General features: G+C 40.2%; 1 long non-coding RNA gene across 1 annotated transcript in view; it reads left to right on the top strand.

Annotated features, from left to right (window-relative positions):
- Positions 1-16,385, top strand: part of LOC141273139 (uncharacterized) — an 85,490-nt gene extending 69,105 nt beyond the window's left edge. Inside the window, exon 4 of the long non-coding RNA XR_012322067.1 lies at positions 15,324-16,385. This is a non-coding gene — a long non-coding RNA (uncharacterized lncRNA). The remainder of the gene's footprint in view (positions 1-15,323) is intronic.
- Positions 16,386-20,141: the final 3,756 nt, after the last annotated feature.

A 20,141-nucleotide genomic window follows, 5' to 3' on the forward strand; every position in this document is an offset into this window, starting at 1 on the left:
ATGATCTCTCTGGTATCAGACACCATGTTATCAGTGCTTGTATACAGATACTGCTGTGTGCAGGATATTAGTCCCCCTCCATGTATATAGCCTATATGCTGTATACTGATCTATGATCTTTCTGGTATCAGACACCATGTTATCAGTGCTGTATACAGATACTGCTGTGTGCAGGGTATTAGTCCCCCTCCATGTATATAGCCTATATGCTGTATTCTGATCTATGATCTCTCTGGTATCAGACACCATGTTATCAGTGCTGTATACAGATACTGCTGTGTGCAGGGTATTAGTCCCCCTACATGTATATAGCCTATATGCTGTATACTGATCTATGATCTCTCTGGTATCAGACACCATGTTATCAGTGCTTGTATACAGATACTGCTGTGTGCAGGGTATTAGTCCCCCTCCATGTATATAGCCTATATGCTGTATACTGATCTATGATCTCTCTGGTATCAGACACCATGTTATCAGTGCTTGTATACAGATACTGCTGTGTGCAGGTCATTAGTCCCCCTCCATGTATATAGCCTATATGCTGTATACAGATAATGATGTGTGCAGGTCATTAGTCCCCCTCCATGTATATAGCCTATATGGTGTATACAGATGCTGCTGTGTGCAGGGTATTAGTCCCCCTCCATGTATATAGCCTATATGCTGTATTCTGATCTATGATCTCTCTGGTATCAGACACCATGTTATCAGTGCTGTATACAGATACTGCTGTGTGCAGGGTATTAGTCCCCCTCCATGTATATAGCCTATTTTCTGTATACAGATACTGCTGTGTGCAGGGTATTAGTCCCCCTCCATGTATATAGCCTATATACTGTATACAGATACTGCTGTGTGCAGGTCATTAGTCCCCCTCCATGTATATAGCCTATATGGTGTATACAGATGCTGCTGTGTGCACGTTATTAGTCCCCCTCCATGTATATAGCCTATATGCTGTATACTGATCTATGATCTCTCTGGTATCAGACACCATGTTATCAGTGCTGTATACAGATACTGCTGTGTGCAGGGTATTAGTCCCCCTCCATGTATATAGCCTATATGGTGTATACAGATACTGCTGTGTGCACGTTATTAGTCCCCCTACATGTATATAGCCTATATGCTGTATACTGATCTATGATCTCTCTGGTATCAGACACCATGTTATCAGTGCTGTATACAGATACTGCTGTGTGCAGGGTATTAGTCCCCCTCCATGTATATAGCCTATATGCTGTATACTGATCTATGATCTCTCTGGTATCAGACACCATGTTATCAGTGCTTGTATACAGATACTGCTGTGTGCAGGGTATTAGTCCCCCTCCATGTATATAGCCTATATGCTGTATACTGATCTATGATCTCTCTGGTATCAGACACCATGTTATCAGTGCTGTATACAGATACTGCTGTGTGCAGGGTATTAGTCCCCCTCCATGTATATAGCCTATATGCTGTATACTGATCTATGATCTCTCTGGTATCAGACACCATGTTATCAGTGCTGTATACAGATACTGCTGTTTGCAGGGTATTAGTCCCCCTCCATGTATATAGCCTATATGCTGTATACTGATCTATGATCTCTCTGGTATCAGACACCATGTTATCAGTGCTTGTATACAGATACTGCTGTTTGCAGGGTATTAGTCCCCCTCCATGTATATAGCCTATATGCTGTATACTGATCTATGATCTCTCTGGTATCAGATACCATGTTATCAGTGCTTGTATACAGATACTGCTGTGTGCAGGGTATTAGTCCCCCTCCATGTATATAGCCTATATGCTGTATACTGATCTATGATCTCTCTGGTATCAGACACCATGTTATCAGTGCTGTATACAGATACTGCTGTGTGCAGGGTATTAGTCCCTCTCCATGTATATAGCCTATATGCTGTATACTGATCTATGATCTCTCTGGTATCAGACACCATGTTATCAGTGCTGTATACAGATACTGCTGTTTGCAGGGTATTAGTCCCCCTCCATGTATATAGCCTATATGCTGTATACTGATCTATGATCTCTCTGGTATCAGACACCATGTTATCAGTGCTGTATACTGATCTATGATCTCTCTGGTATCAGACACCATGTTATCAGTGCTGTATACAGATACTGCTGTGTGCAGGGTATTAGTCCCCCTCTATGTATATAGCCTATATGCTGTATACTGATCTATGATCTCTCTGGTATCAGACACCATGTTATCAGTGCTGTATACAGATACTGCTGTGTGCAGGGTATTAGTCCCCCTCCATGTATATAGCCTATATGCTGTATTCTGATCTATGATCTCTCTGGTATCAGACACCATGTTATCAGTGCTTGTATACAGATACTGCTGTGTGCAGGATATTAGTCCCCCTCCATGTATATAGCCTATATGCTGTATACTGATCTATGATCTTTCTGGTATCAGACACCATGTTATCAGTGCTGTATACAGATACTGCTGTGTGCAGGGTATTAGTCCCCCTACATGTATATAGCCTATATGCTGTATACTGATCTATGATCTCTCTGGTATCAGACACCATGTTATCAGTGCTTGTATACAGATACTGCTGTGTGCAGGGTATTAGTCCCCCTCCATGTATATAGCCTATATGCTGTATTCTGATCTATGATCTCTCTGGTATCAGACACCATCTTATCAGTGCTTGTATACAGATACTGCTGTGTGCAGGTCATTAGTCCCCCTCCATGTATATAGCCTATATGCTGTATTCTGATCTATGATCTCTCTGGTATCAGACACCATCTTATCAGTGCTTGTATACAGATACTGCTGTGTGCAGGTCATTAGTCCCCCTCCATGTATATAGCCTATATGCTGTATTCTGATCTATGATCTCTCTGGTATCAGACACCATGTTATCAGTGCTTGTATACAGATACTGCTGTGTGCAGGGTATTAGTCCCCCTCCATGTATATATCCTATATGCTGTATACTGATCTATGATCTCTCTGGTATCAGACACCATGTTATCAGTGCTTGTATACAGATACTGCTGTGTGCAGGATATTAGTCCCCCTCCATGTATATAGCCTATATGCTGTATACTGATCTATGATCTTTCTGGTATCAGACACCATGTTATCAGTGCTGTATACAGATACTGCTGTGTGCAGGGTATTAGTCCCCCTCCATGTATATAGCCTATATGCTGTATTCTGATCTATGATCTCTCTGGTATCAGACACCATGTTATCAGTGCTGTATACAGATACTGCTGTGTGCAGGGTATTAGTCCCCCTACATGTATATAGCCTATATGCTGTATACTGATCTATGATCTCTCTGGTATCAGACACCATGTTATCAGTGCTTGTATACAGATACTGCTGTGTGCAGGGTATTAGTCCCCCTCCATGTATATAGCCTATATGCTGTATACTGATCTATGATCTCTCTGGTATCAGACACCATGTTATCAGTGCTTGTATACAGATACTGCTGTGTGCAGGTCATTAGTCCCCCTCCATGTATATAGCCTATATGCTGTATACAGATACTGATGTGTGCAGGTCATTAGTCCCCCTCCATGTATATAGCCTATATGGTGTATACAGATGCTGCTGTGTGCACGTTATTAGTCCCCCTCCATGTATATAGCCTATATGCTGTTTACAGATACTGCTGTGTGCAGGGTATTAGTCCCCCTCCATGTATATAGCCTATATGCTGTATTCTGATCTATGATCTCTCTGGTATCAGACACCATGTTATCAGTGCTGTATACAGATACTGCTGTGTGCAGGGTATTAGTCCCCCTCCATGTATATAGCCTATTTTCTGTATACAGATACTGCTGTGTGCAGGGTATTAGTCCCCCTCCATGTATATAGCCTATATACTGTATACAGATACTGCTGTGTGCAGGTCATTAGTCCCCCTCCATGTATATAGCCTATATGGTGTATACAGATGCTGCTGTGTGCACGTTATTAGTCCCCCTCCATGTATATAGCCTATATGCTGTATACTGATCTATGATCTCTCTGGTATCAGACACCATGTTATCAGTGCTGTATATAGATACTGCTGTGTGCAGGGTATCAGTCCCCCTCCATGTATATAGCCTATATGCTGTATACAGATACTGCTGTGTGCAGGTCATTAGTCCCCCTCCATGTATATAGCATACATGCTGTATACAGATACTGCTGTGTGCACGTTATTAGTCCGCCTCCATGTATATAGCCTATATGCTGTATACTGATCTATGATCTCTCTGGTATCAGATACCATGTTATCAGTGCTTGTATACAGATACTGCTGTGTGCAGGGTATTAGTCCCCCTCCATGTATATAGCATACATGCTGTATACAGATACTGCTGTGTGCAGGGTATTAGTCCCCCTCCATGTATATAGCCTATATGCTGTATACTGATCTATGATCTCTCTGGTATCAGACACCATGTTATCAGTGCTGTATACAGATACTGCTGTGTGCAGGGTATTAGTCCCCCTCCATGTATATAGCCTACATGCTGTATACTGATCTATGATCTCTCTGGTATCAGACACCATGTTATCAGTGCTTGTATACAGATACTGCTGTGTGCACGTTATTAGTCCCCCTCCATGTATATAGCCTATATGCTGTATACTGATCTATGATCTCTCTGGTATCAGACACCATGTTATCAGTGCTGTATACAGATACTGCTGTGTCCAATATAAGTTTCTCAATTGGTGCATATTAAAGATAGTATATATCTTGCTAAATAGCTAGCACCTACTGGTGGAAATCTATTTTAGGTCGTTTAAACATAGATAAATACTTGAAGAGAGAAAATACGACCATATCAGCCCAAAACAATTATAAAAATTAACTTTTATTCATAAATAGTATAAAAAGTTTACTTCATAGTCAATATAAGGCACAATACAGAAATACAGAAAGACACATATCATGTAGAAAAAACCGTCTCACTGAAGGGACGATGTGGTCCACATATGAAAGGGGGCCTCGGCGCCACAGCAAAAGCATATATATCTAGTCCTTCATCTGTCATACCAATAAAGAGGACTATCAGATGGCCACAGTATAATACCCATAATAATATCCATATAGTAGTGCATATCACAAGTAGTATCAAAGTACTTAAAAATACCTCATAGAGGAGTCATAATCAATACTGTCAGAATGCCATATGCCAGCAGCTAAACTGTGCTTTTCATCATATCAAATGCTACATAAGAGACACTAATAATAGCCACAATGATACAATTATGGTCAAAATATGACGGCTAAAAAGATTCAATTAATTGAATTTATACTGGCAGAGTCTATATCGGACAAGTATAAAGATAAATAGGTACAAAATAGGGTAAGAAACAAGTACTGCATTGTATCAAGAGGATTACCTGGGCCACAAGCTGTGATGTCAAGGCACCCCCATGTGGACCGCTCGCCCACCCCAACGCACGTTTCGGCGTTTGCCTTCTTCAGGGGGCGTCCAGATACTGCTGTGTGCAGGTCATTAGTCCCCCTCCATGTATATAGCATACATGCTGTATACAGATACTGCTGTGTGCACGTTATTAGTCCCCCTCCATGTATATAGCCTATATGCTGTATACTGATCTATGATCTCTCTGGTATCAGACACCATGTTATCAGTGCTGTATACAGATACTGCTGTGTGCAGGTCATTAGTCCCCCTCCATGTATATAGCCTATATGGTGTATACAGATACTGCTGTGTGCAGGGTATTAGTCCCTCTCCATGTATATAGCATACATGCTGTATACTGATCTATGATCTCTCTGGTATCAGACACCATGTTATCAGTGCTGTATACAGATACTGCTGTGTGCACGTTATTAGTCCCCCTCCATGTATATAGCCTATATGCTGTATACTGATCTATGATCTCTCTGGTATCAGACACCATGTTATCAGTGCTGTATACAGATACTGCTGTGTGCAGGGTATTAGTCCCCCTCCATGTATATAGCCTATATGCTGTATACTGATCTATGATCTCTCTGGTATCAGACACCATGTTATCAGTGCTGTATACAGATACTGCTGTGTGCAGGTCATTAGTCCCCCTCCATGTATATAGCATTCATGCTGTATACAGATACTGCTGTGTGCAGGGTATTTGTCCCCCTCCATGTATATAGCCTATATGCTGTATACAGATACTGCTGTGTGCAGGGTATTAGTCCCCCTCCATGTATATAGCCTATATGCTGTATACTGATCTATGATCTCTCAGGTATCAGACACCATGTTATCAGTGCTTGTATACAGATACTGCTGTGTGCAGGGTATTAGTCCCCCTCCATGTATATAGCCTATATGCTGTATACTGATCTATGATCTCTCTGGTATCAGACACCATGTTATCAGTGCTTGTATACAGATACTGCTGTGTGCAGGGTATCAGTCCCCCTCCATGTATATAGCCTATATGCTGTATACTGATCTATGATCTCTCTGGTATCAGACACCATGTTATCAGTGCTGTATACAGATACTGCTGTGTGCAGGGTATTAGTCCCCCTCCATGTATATAGCCTATATGCTGTATACAGATACTGCTGTGTGCACGTTATTAGTCCCCCTCCATGTATATAGCCTATATGCTGTATACTGATCTATGATCTCTCTGGTATCAGACACCGTGTTATCAGTGCTGTATACAGATACTGCTGTGTGCAGGGTATTAGTCCCCCTCCATGTATATAGCCTATATGCTGTATACTGATCTATGATCTCTCTGGTATCAGACACCATGTTATCAGCGCTTGTATACAGATACTGCTGTGTGCAGGGTATTAGTCCCCCTCCATGTATATAGCCTATATGCTGTATAATGATCTATGATCTCTCTGGTATCAGACACCATGTTATCAGTGCTGTATACAGATACTGCTGTGTGCAGGTCATTAGTCCCCCTCCATGTATATAGCCTATATGGTGTATACAGATACTGCTGTGTGCAGGATATTAGTCCCCCTCCATGTATATAGCCTATATGCTGTATACTGATCTATGATCTCTCTGGTATCAGACACCATGTTATCAGTGCTGTATACAGATACTGCTGTGTGCAGGGTATTAGTCCCCCTCCATGTATATAGCCTATATGGTGTATACAGATACTGCTGTGTGCAGGATATTAGTCCCCCTCCATGTATATAGCCTATATGCTGTATACTGATCTATTATCTCTCTGCTGTGTGCAGATTATTAGTTCCCTGTCTCTGAATGTGAATGTGGAGACCAGGAATCTGTATGAGATTATTTGGAGATTACTATCCTCATCCTTCTGAATGAAGCCTTTAGATCCTGGTACTATAAGATATCCCATAGTGTCCGGTCACAAATATAAATGTATACATATATGATATTGGCAACTGTTCCTAGTTTGCCAGAATAATCCCACAAATAGGACTACAAATGGCATGAGATTTTTAATATAACCATATTCACAAAGCTGATATTTTGGTTGTTCAGTATTCTGTTTGTGTTAACCATGTATATATTGGCTTGATCACCATTATGTGTACTGGAGGGCCATAGCTCAGGTTTATTGCTGAGAGCTGTCAGTTAGCTGTAGTTCTTACTCCACCTGCATTGTATGTAGCTACTTTTTGGTTATGTCTCCTATCTGCAGCCACTCATTTATCATATTTAGCTAATACATGATCTGTGCAGGATATCTATTACTATGTAGTCAGTAGCCGGGAGCATTATTAGCAGGCTGCATCCTGTCACTTACTATGATGGCGTATGTGGTGAGTAGGGTCATAGTGATTAAAGAGAAGCTGTCAGCAGGATTTTGCCAAGTAAGCTACAGGCATTGTAATGTTGGCACTATTACACTGATTAATAGATCTGTCTTGTGTAATGTTTGCTTGAAGTTTTCATTTAATGATATGCTGGTGCCCGTGGGCGGGTCTTTTCTTGGTGCTCTGGCCTCATCATTATATTGTGCTTACATGACAGGTCCCTGAACCTTCAGTATCTGGCCTCTTATTATAAATACTGCGTCTGCACAATTACCAGGGTGTCTTCAAATAAAAGCGTTGATCTCAAGCTGCACAGTTAGTGAAAATATAGATAGACTTGATATTTAATAGCTAGCTAGCTATATAAGTTGATAAGAGATAATGAACAGCTTGATAGGTGATACATTGGTAGATATATAGTTAGATATTTGCTAGGTTGATATATGGATCTATTAATCCTCTATCGATCTACCCCATATCTATCTATCAATCCATCTATCGATCTATCTAGCTAGCTATCTAAAAGTAAAAAAAAGAGGCAGCACTCCAAAGAATGGTTGTGAAAAAAGTGGACTTTATTAGCCCATATGGTGTTTCACAACCATTTTTTGGAGTGCTGCCTGATTTTTTTACTTTTATCTATCCTGCAAATTGTTTGGGAGGATTTGCACCCACAGTTATTATTGACAGTGCTGTTCCAATTTTTTCTAGCCATCCATCCATCTACACAATATCTATCTATTATCTATCCATCCCATATCCACAGTGGCATATAAAAGTTTGGGCACCCCTGGTCAAATTTACTGTTAGGGTATGTGCACACGGTGCATGTTTTATGCGGCAAATCCGTGCGGAATTGGCCCCAAAAACACATTCAAACCTTATCCCAGCATTTTCTATGGTATTTTGGAAGATCTGTGCACATGATCAGGAATTTTCCTGACAGGATTTCATGTGCGGAAAAAGAAGCAGCGTGTCGATTCTCTGTGCGGATTTATGTGCAAAAGCGCACATAAAACACATGTAAATGCGAAAAAACGCGCGGAATTTGCACAGCATTTTTGATGCCAAGAGGTGCAGAACCTTGCAGAAATTCTGCAGAAATTTCTGCAAGCATATACTGCAGCCGGCTCTGACATCCGCTGATGTCACATCATGATTCCGGATGCAGCCGGGGGTCCTTCTTCTGCGTTCCACAGTGGCTGCTGGGTTGTGGGCGGGATTACCCCGTGCGTCACACCCAGCATCCACTGCGCACTCTCCCTCTCCCCATCCATTGGGAAAGCACACGTTGGATGCTGGGTGTGACGCACGGGGTAATCCCGCCCACAACCCAGCAGCCACCGCGGGGACCCCAGCGGTAAGTCACGCCTCATTTGACGTGACGTCAGCGGGGGGTCACGTGCTGCCTGTGAGAGGCCACAGATAACGCTGCTCACAGGCAGAAACAGCAGTGGGAGGTAATTAGAAAGAAGCTTCTTTTCATCATAAAAACACATTGGGCTATTTTGAATAGTAGTGGACAACCCTTTTAAGCAAGTTGATTATGAAATAATCTCTAAAAGGGCTAAAGTTAAAGATGACACATTTCCTTTGTATGTTAGACAAACATACATATTATATACAGTGTGTGTGTATGTATTTGTGTGTGTATGTATATATATATATATATATATATATATATATACACACATACAGTACAGACCAAAAGTTTGGACACACCTTCTCATTTAAAGATTTTTCTGTATTTTCATGACTATGAAAATTGTACATTCACACTGAAGGCATCAAAACTATGAATTAACACATGTGGAATTATATACTTAACAAAAAAGTGTGAAACAACTGAAAATATGTCATATTCTAGGTTCTTCAAAGTAGCCATCTTTTGCTTTGATGACTGCTTTGCGCACTCTTGGCATTCTCTTGATGAGCTTCAAGAGGTAGTCACCGGAAATGGTTTTCACTTCACAGGTGTGCCCTGTCAGGTTTAATAAGTGGGATTTCTTGCCTTATAAATGGGGTTGGAACTATCAATTGTGTTGTGCAGAAGTCAGGTTGATACACTGACTGTCCAACTGAATAGACTGTTAGAATTGTATAATGGCAAGAAAAAAGCAGCTAAGTAAAGAAAAATGAGTGACCATCATTACTTTAAGAAGTGAAGGTCAGTCAGTGCGAAAAATTGGGCAAACTTTGAAAGTGTTCCCAAGTGCGGTTGCAAAAACCATCAAGCGCTACAAAGAAACTGGCTCACATGAGGACCGCCCCGGGAAAGGAAGACCAAGAGTCACCTCTGCTTCTGAGGATAAGTTTATCCGAGTCACCACCCAGAGAAATCGCAGGTTAACAGCAGCTCAGATTAGAGACCAGGTCAATGCCACACAGAGTTCTAGCAGCAGACACATCTCTACAACAACTGTTAAGAGGAGACTTTGTGCAGCAGGCCTTCATGGTAAAATAGCTGCTAGGAAACCACTGCTAAGGACAGGCAACAAGCAGAAGAGACAAGTTTGGGCTAAAGAACACAAGGAATGGACATTAGACCAGTGGAAATCTGTGCTTTGGTCTGATGAGTCCAAATTTGAGATCTTTCGTTCCAACCACCGTGTCTTTGTACAACGCAGAAAAGGTGAACGGATGGACTCTACATGCCTGGTTCCCACCGTGAAGCATGGAGGAGGAGGTGTGGGGGTGCCTTGCTGATGACACTGTTGGGGATTTATTCAAAATTGAAGGCATACTGAACCAGCATGGCTACCACAGCATCTTGCAGCGGCATGCTATTCCATCCGGTTTGCGTTTAGTTGGACCATCATTTATTTTTCAACAGGACAATGACCCCAAGCACACCTCCAGGCTGTGTAAGGGCTATTTGACCAAGAAGGAGAGTGATGGGGTGCTACGCCAGATGACCTGGCCTCCACAGTCACCAGACCTGAACCCAATCGAGATGGTTTGGGGTTAGCTGGACCGCAGAGTGAAGGCAAAAGGGTCAACAAGTGCTAAGCATCTCTGGGAACTCCTTCAAGATTGTTGGAAGACCATTTCCGGTGACTACCTCTTGAAGCTCATCAAGAGAATGCCAAGAGTGTGCAAAGCAGTCATCAAAGCAAAAGGTGGCTACTTTGAAGAACCTAGAATATAAGACATATTTTCAGTTGTTTCACACTTTTTTGTTAAGTATATAATTCCACATGTGTAAATTCATAGTTTTGATGCCTTCAGTGTTAATGTACAATTTTCATAGTCATGAAAATACAGAAAAATCTTTAAATGAGGTGTGTCCAAACTTTTGGTCTGTACTGTGTGTGTGTATGTATATGTATATATATATATATATATATATTACATCACATGTAAAGCGCCGTGGAATAAATGGCGCTATAATAATAATATTACAGGGTGGTCCAAAAGTAGGCGGCCAGAAAATAATAACATTTATTTTGGTTTATATATAAAATTATATTTACTAACACAAGCATAACATTGACAATTACATTTTATTCTGAACAATAATAGAAAAGCCCTTAAATTTTATCAACGCTGGTGCTGAAACTGTTTTCCATTACAATTTGCACAGCTTTGAAGTCTGCCTCTCACACTTCGACAAACTTTTTTGCACAAGTCTCTTTGGGTATTAATTTCTTGAAACGCATCTCTTATGTAATTTTTTAAATCACTGACACTTTTTGGTTTTCGACTATAAACTTTGTCCTTGAGTGCTCCCCAAAAGAAAAAATCCATTGGGGTCAAGTCTGGTGAACGTGCCGGCCAATCAAGTGGGCCTCTTCGGCCAATCCATTTATTAGGAAATGTTTCATCAATATACTCGCGGACTACTCTTGAATAATGTGGAGGGGCCCCATCTTGCTGGAAATAAAGGTCATTTGAATTAGGCTGTTGCTGTAACTGGGGAACAACTTGATTCATTAGAATTTCGAGATACTTCTCTCCTGTGACTGTTCCATCAAAAAATATTGGTCCTAAAACACCAAAACTTGAAATACCACCACAAACATTGACACCAGGCTCATTTAGTTGTTGCTCTAATGTTAAATGCATGTTCTCATTATAGCAGTAAATACAATTATGTCTGTTAATATGGCCGGAGAATTTGAAAGAAGCTTCATCACTCCACATAATGTTATCTAAAATTACTGGATTTTCTTCAATTTCGTTAAGCATAATCTCACTAAATTGCAGCCGCCTGTCTGGATCATCCTCCAATAAACCATGAATTAGACGTGGACGATAAGCTTTCCACCCATTAGATTTCAGGATTCGCATGATAGAAGCTCGTGAAGTTCCCAATTCCAAAGAGGCTCTTCTGGTGACTTGTTTGGACTCTGAACAAATGTTTCAGCAACAGGTTATTTCACTTTACACCATGTTTGATAAATCTCCCCCTTCATAACCTTATTACACTTTCTGTCTACCTACTTTTGGACCACCCTGTGTGTGTGTGTATATATGTGTGTGTATGTGTATATGTATATATATATATATATATATATATATATATATATATATATATATATATATATATATATATATATATATATATATATATAATATATAATATATACACAGGGTGGTCCAAAAGTAGGTGGACAGAAAGAGTAATAAGGTTATGAAGGGGGAGTTTTATCAAACATGGTGTAAAGTGAAACTGGCACAGTTGCCCTTAGCAACCAATCAGATTCCACTTTTCATTCCTCACAGACTCTTTGGAAAATGAAAGGTGGAATCTGATTGGTTGCTAAGGGCAACTGAGCCAGTTTCACAGATCTAGTTTTCACATATAGATCTCCCCCCAAATCTGTTTTCTATTCAGATAACACATAATGTCAAATAATTTAAATACAGATCAAAGAAAATGGATTTTAACAGAGTATTGGAAATCTCAAAATGCTGAAACTGTTAGAGCAAATTGGGTTCAAACATTTGGTACTCAAGCCCCAAAGACAAATTCGTGACAAATTCAATGCCACTGGCTCAATCCTTAATGCTCCAAAAACTGGTCGACCCAAAACAGTCTGTACAGAAGATAATAAACAACTTGTTGCTCAAACATTTGTTCAGAGTCCAAAAAAGTCCACCAGAAGAGCCTCTTTGGAATTGGGAATTTTACGATCTTCTATCATGTGAATCCTGAAATCTATTGGGTGGAAAGCTTATCGTCCACGTCTAATTCATGGTTTATTGGAGGATGATCCAGACAGGCGGCTGCAATTTAGTGTTTGATAAATCTCCCCTTTCATAACCTTATTATACTTTACATTTTAAAATTACAAAAAGGAAAGTGGGCTGATGCACAAGTTTGGACACCCTTGGAGATTTGTGTGCTCAGATAACTTTGACCACCTTATCAGACCTTAATTAGCCTGTCAGGGTTATGGCTTTTTCACTATCATCTTTAGGAAAGGCCAGGTGATGCAAATTTCCCAGCTTTATAAATATCCAGCTTCCTCTAACTTTTTGCCAAAAAAAGCAACCTTGGGTTCTCCTAAGCAACTGCCTGCACTTTGAAAATTAAAATGGTGGAGACCCCCAAAGCAGGAGAAGGCTATAAGAAGTTAGCAAAGCGTTTTCAAGTTGCCCTTTCCTCAGTTCTAAATGTAATTAAGAAATGGCAGTTAACAGGAACAGTGGAGATCAAGATAAGGTCTGGAAGACCAATCAAAATTTCAGTGAGAGCTGATTGGTAGGATTGCCAGAGAGGCGAATCAAAACTCCGGCTTAACTGCAAAAGACCTTCAGAAAGATTTGGCAGTCTCTGTAGTTATGGTACATTGTTCTACTGTTCAGATACACATGGACAAATATGGCCTTCATGGAAGAGTCCTCAGAAGAAAACCTGTCCTGCGTCCTCACCATAAAATTCAGTGTCAAAAGTATGCAAAAGAACATCTATACAAGTCTGATGCTTTTTGGAAAAAAGTCCTGCGGACCAATGAGGTTACAATAGAACTCTTTGACCGCAATGATCAAAGGTATGTGTGGAGAAAAAATAGCACAGAATTTCAATAAAAGAACATATCGCCAATTTTACGCATGGGGTGGATCAATCATGCTTTGGTGTTGTGTTGCAGCCAATGGCACGGGGAATATTTGATGGGTAGAGAAAAAAAGGGATTCAATGAAATTTCAAAAAGTTTATAACACCATCTGTAAAAAAAAAAAAGAAGGCTGAAGTTGAAAAAAGGATGGATTCTACAAATGGATAATGATCCTTAACACGCGTCAAAATCCACAGTAGACTACCTCAAAAGGCGCAAGCTGAAGGGTTTGCTATGGCCATCACAGTCCCGTGATCTGAACATCATTGAAAATCTGTGGCTAGACCTCAAAATAGCAGTGCATGCCAGACAACCCAGGAATCTCACAGAACTGGAAGAATTTTCCAAGAAGAATGGATGAAAATCCCTCAAACAAGAATTGAAAGACTCTTGTCTGGCTACAAAAAGCGTTTACAAGCTGTGATACTTGCTAAAGGGATGCTGCTAGGTACTAACCATGCAGGGTGCCCAAACTTTTGCATCTGCCTATTTTCCTTTTTATCAATATATTTTTTTTGCTTAAAATACAAAGGAAATGTGTCATCTTTAACTATAGGCCTTTTAGAGATCATTTCATCTTCAACTTGCTTAACTGTTCACAATAACTAATTTTGACCAGGGGTGCCCAAACTTTTAAATGCCTGTCTGTCTGTCTGTCTATCTATCTATCTAAATGTCCTTTTAAATCCACTTTGAATTATAAATATATCTCAAAGTATATTTTTAACATTGTATCTTATTCTAGATTACTTATTTACTAGCTTATAATTAAATAAACTTTTTAGGTACATTCAATTTTGTATTCACAAATCTATGTAATTGGTTATCATGCTTTATTTTTTTATTTGATTTTAGGTGATAATATTAAAGGGATTATCTGATATCTAAAATGTTTTTGTTTTAATTCACTTCCTGAGCCGTTTAGTTCCTGAACATGTCCAGATTCTATGGTAATAGAAACTGTGTTAGATGTCAGTACAGTGCTGTGAAACCGTGAAACAAGAAGTCATCAGGGGGCAGCGATAGACCCCAGTGCCGTCCCACAGCTTCTGGCACCATTGGGTACAGTTCTAGAATATGTGGGGCCGCCCTTGTCACTCATTGCTTCTATCTCTGCCCCCTGATGACGATTTGTTGTATAGAAGCTGTGGGTAACTCCTCTCAAAAGAAACATCGCAGGAAGTGAAGTTAAAAAGTACATTTAAGGATTAGCAGGATAGGGAGAACTACGGGGTCTTGTAAAACCAAGCTAATTACTAAAAGTATTATGATGTAAAAATGTATTTTTCTAAAGGACATTTTAGGTATCAGACCACCACTTTAATGATTCAGTTTGTTGGCATGTTGGTCGTAATTTTAAAGTCACAATAAAAACGGGCTGTGATTCTTTAATTTTTGAAACAATATGACTTCATAACGTCTTGAAATAAGTGATAACAATATACATGTGTAATTTTTTTTTTTTTTTGTTGTTTTATTTTAGGTTTTTGTTATTTTTTTGTTGTATTACAAAATGCCTTCGTGCATTGTTAATCAGTGTGTAAGCAAAACGGGCCGCAAGGGTCAAAACAAAGATACAATGTTACACAAATTCCCAAATGAGATTGAGAAAATAATTGCATGGTTGGAGAACACAGGACAACAGTTCAAGGACATACAGGCATTGGCAAGCAAAATAATGGCTAGAAGAAAAAGCGGTAAATACGCCTTATGTTCAGGACATTTTACTCCGGATAGTTATGACTACCACTGTAAAGGGAAAACTTTGAAAGCTAATGCCATACCAACAATATTTCCTATGGTCAGTGATGGAGAAAAAATTATCGAAGAAAGGTTAAATAAAGATCGTAGCAGAGGCGGAAAAAGAGAATTTTATTCTCCTATTAGCCACATTTGTCATACAGAAGCAGCAAAGCCCGAAGAATTGAACTTTCAGGAAGAAGTATGCAAACCAGGCTTTAGAAACTTTAGTACTCAAACCGACAGCTCATTGACAAATTCATTATTTATCAAGTTAGAAGATAATACAGAATCTGGCACAAATGCGTTAACAGAAAACCTTTCACACAGTTTTTGAATCCCTCAAAGTACTTCAACAGCAATCCAAAATAAGCATATTTCTAGCAACGGGCAATGTCACAGCCAAGGTCACAGTGCCAAGTATTGCATATATACAGTAGAAAGTGAATCTCTGATGGCGCTTCCCTTTTATTGAAGGGATTCCCAATATCTTTATGGTGGTGGACTGTGCGTTCAAAAATGGATTGAACCTTGATCGTTTGAAAATCAATTTATATATGGGATCGATGAAATCTAAATTTATTAGTTGTGATTACAATCAAAGTGAGACTGTTAAATCACATGTAATTAAAGAATTAAAACATATATTAAAAACATAACACAACGCGTTTCAACTCTTATGAGCCTTCATCAGGTGTCCTACAACTGCTGTTTTGATTCTAAAGCATTCTTTAGCCTGTTTTACAGTTTCAGTGTTGACTCAGTATGTATATGATTTTTACGAATAAATGTAAATAAAGTTAAATCTAGAGTCTTCTTTTCATTTTGATGTTAAATTCTTAAAACAATATAATGGGTTTTGCAAATCAGTGTTTACATATATTAAAATCTTTTATCAATTGCACAAAAATGATATATAACAATCATTATATAATGTACATGTTATGTACATTGTGGACCATTCAGACTCAAATATAGCGTATCACATGCAAAAAAAATATTTATTGTACATTTAACCCCTTAACGACCGCCGATACGCTTTTTACCGGCGGCCGTTACGGAGCCTTATTCCTCAGCGCCGCTTTTTAACGCCGCTGAGGAATAAGTATAAAGATGACCAGATAAGATATCTGAAAAGAAAGGAAATGGAAGTCCCATATAAGAAGGTTGCACTGTGGATCATCAGGAATAAGTGCCTGAGTGAGGAGACAGACACAGCTGACTGCTTTTTATCCCCTGGGTCACTAGGAAGCGCTGAACGCGGTGTCCACCGCTCGTTCTAATAGACGCTGTATATCTAGTGAATAGTGAGGTAGATAAAGGGAAGGGGTGGGTCTAAGGAGCAGCTCCACCAATGGGAGCACAGAATACGGCAGTACATCCAATAAAAAGAGTGGGATTGTTTACAATGGGTGGGGACTCGCGGCGCTATGGCCAATCAGAGCAAGAGGCATCTTAGCCGGCCAGAGAGAGAGAAGTATCATGTGTAGGTTGTCCTGGAAACTGGTAAACAGAAGGCATGTTCAGCTATACAGTGTAAAGGCCCCGTCACACTTAGCGACGCTGCAACGAACCCGACAACGATATGACCTGTCAGGGATCGTTGCTGCGTCGCTATGTGGTCGCTGGTGAGCTGTCAAACAGGCAGGCTCACCAACGATCAGGGGAGCAGCAACATCGTGGAAAGAATCTTTCCATGATGTCCTGCTCCTGGTTACCAGCCTGCTGCTAAAGCAGGAGCAGGCTGGTAACCATGGTAAACATTGGGTTACTAGGGGCACACGCGCACCTAGTAACCCGTTGTTTATCATGGTTACCACTCTGCTACTGTGAGCGGGAGGTTACCGCTCACTTTAGCAGGCTCGTAACCATGATAAACAACGGGTTACTAGATGCGCGTGTGCCCCTAGTAACCTGATGTTTATCATGGTTACCAGCCTGATCGCTGCTCCCGCTGGTCACACACAGCGATGTGTGCTGACCAGCGGGAGGGCACCGACCAAAAAATGGTCCAGTACACTTTGCAGCGATCAGCGACCTCACAGCAGGTGCCTGATCGCTGCAAAGTGTCACACATAGCGACATCGCTGGTGAGGTTGCTGTTGCGTCACCAAAACCGTGACACAGCAGTGATCTCGCTAGCGATCTCACTATGTGAGACGGGGGCTTTAGGCTATGTTCACACATTGTGTTTTTGCTCAAAACCTGCTATCTTGACATTAAAAAAGCAACCTCAAAAAAGCAGGTTTTGATGAGTTTTGCTGCCTTTTTTACCGTGTTTTTTGCATTTGTCTGCTTTGCAAGCTGATAAAGTTTAGTGCATAAAAAAAATAAACTGATTTCAACTTCCTCAGATTTTGGCACCAAGAACTCTGATACCTGCATTTTTTTGCTCTACTCATTGCTTTCAGTGGGTGAAAAACACAGAAAAAATGCTGAAACAAGCGACATGCTGCATTTTGCAAAAACACAGCTCTTTGACAAAACAGGAAAAAAAAACAATGTGTGTGCATGAGATTTCGGAAATCTCATAGACTTTGCTGGCACTGTAAAATGCAGTTGAAAATTTGCATAAAAAATGCAGCAAAATGCAACGTGTGAACATAGCCTTATAGTCCAAAGCAGCGTGCGTGGCATTTGAAGATAAGATGCATTTCACAAGTATCCATGCAGGCAGTATACAGTAAAAAGAAAGAAGTTGCAGCTGTGATCTCATATAAGGCATGGTGCTTAAGGGGACATGTGATGATGTACTAAGGAGGGATACCATGGTAGATAGCTCATATTTGGCTCTATGAAAATAAATATAGAAGAAGTTAGTGATCAGTGTATGTAGTATAGTAACACAAAGTTAATGTGGAATGCAATTTAAAGCTATCCAATTAAAAATCATGTACAACAATAGAAAATACTTGAAAAAAAAAAAACTTTTGAAGAAAATCCCTATTTTTTTTCTTTAAGGACAAGACAGCAATGGTATCCTAGTATATGTGATGTAATAAACAATTTTATATATGTGTGCACACACGCTGTCAATATCTCTGGAATTTCTAAACTAATATATATGATCTATAATTTGTGCAGAAAAATATCGTAGTTCCAGTACCGAGTTGTGTATGAAAGAGAAACCGAATGCAGGCATTGTTGGGGAACTAAATAAAAGATAAGAGATCATAATCCCTGTTTAGGCCCCTAGGGAAAAGAGACTGCAGTTTATGGATCCAAAATGCCTCTCGGCGTTTTAACCTAGGTAAACAGTCACCCCCTCTGCGTGGTGGTGGTACATGTTCTATGATCTGAAATTTCAGCTGTGCTATGGTATGTCCTGTGGTAATGAAGTGATGAGGTAACAGATTTTTGCAACATACAGTATGGTGGATTTGTGCATTATGACACGGTCCTTAACTGGATGAGTTGTTTCCACTATATACAGTAGACCACACTGACATTTGATTACATATTCTACATACGAAGAGTCACATGTGGAAAAATCCTTAACCTTGTATCCAGGGCTGTGGAGTTGGAGTCAGAGTCAGTCAGTATAAAATGGACCGACTCTAACTCCTAAAATATATAATAAATTGGGTTCATTAGTACAATGCAGGATGTGCTGTAAATGTTTTCATAAGAATTTGGGAATGTTATGAAATGTCCTATAAATGTCTGTTCTATTCCTGATCTAAGGATCTCGGCTTTTAGTTGAGATAAATCTGCTGTACCTTATGTACATGCTCAGTAGTGAGGCCGTGCTGTGGAGTCGGAGTCTGAGTCGGTGGTTTGGCTTACCGACTCCACAGCCCTGGTTGTATTGTTTACCCACGTAGAGGTGGTAGATGGTGTCCACCCTTAAAACATTGTTACACTGAAGGCATTGTAGACACGGGAAGTAACTGTTTTGGGGGTTTGTAAAAACCGCTGTCTTGGGTTTGCGCGAGAGGGGCCAAAGTCTGCTCGTACTAGACTGTCATGTATGTTTGAGGCCCATTTAAAACAGGGAAGCAATGTAAATTCAAATCCTTTTACATTCGGATATGCAGTTTGTAGGATATTTTAGTGTTTTCTGATAGTTTTATGTAGAATGTACGCATAAGGATAGTACGTATGTACGAACGGAATACGGTTCGTCATACCTTGTTACGGTCGGTTTCGGGGGATAAGTAAGTCCTGTTGGACTTTGAAGGGATAACTCCTAGCCATGAATTTTCGCTGCATCTCCTCCAAACATTGGGTGTGTGTGCATGGGTCACTTACAATTTTGTTTACATGATGGAATTGGGATCTGGGAATGAACTGTTTCATGGCCCTAGGATGAAGACTATCGTAGTGAAGTAGTCCGCAACAGTCAGTCGTCTTAGTAAAGAGATCTGTGGTTAAAGTACCAGTATCATCCTTGAGTTCCATGGTATCTAAGTAACTTATGTCCTGTAAATCACTGGACATTGTAAACTGTAGTCCAGGCCAGGCCCTGTTCTATGGAGAGAGGAAAAAAGAGGCTATGGAGAGAGGGGGGTCAAGGAGCTATGGAAAGATGGGTGGAGAAAGGGAAAAAGGGAGCTATGGA

The sequence above is a fragment of the Phyllobates terribilis genome, unplaced genomic scaffold (assembly GCF_046119375.1).
Source record: "Phyllobates terribilis strain yellow unplaced genomic scaffold, ASM4611937v1 Scaffold_5__5_contigs__length_657084704, whole genome shotgun sequence".
Taxonomy (NCBI): Eukaryota; Metazoa; Chordata; class Amphibia; order Anura; family Dendrobatidae; genus Phyllobates; species Phyllobates terribilis.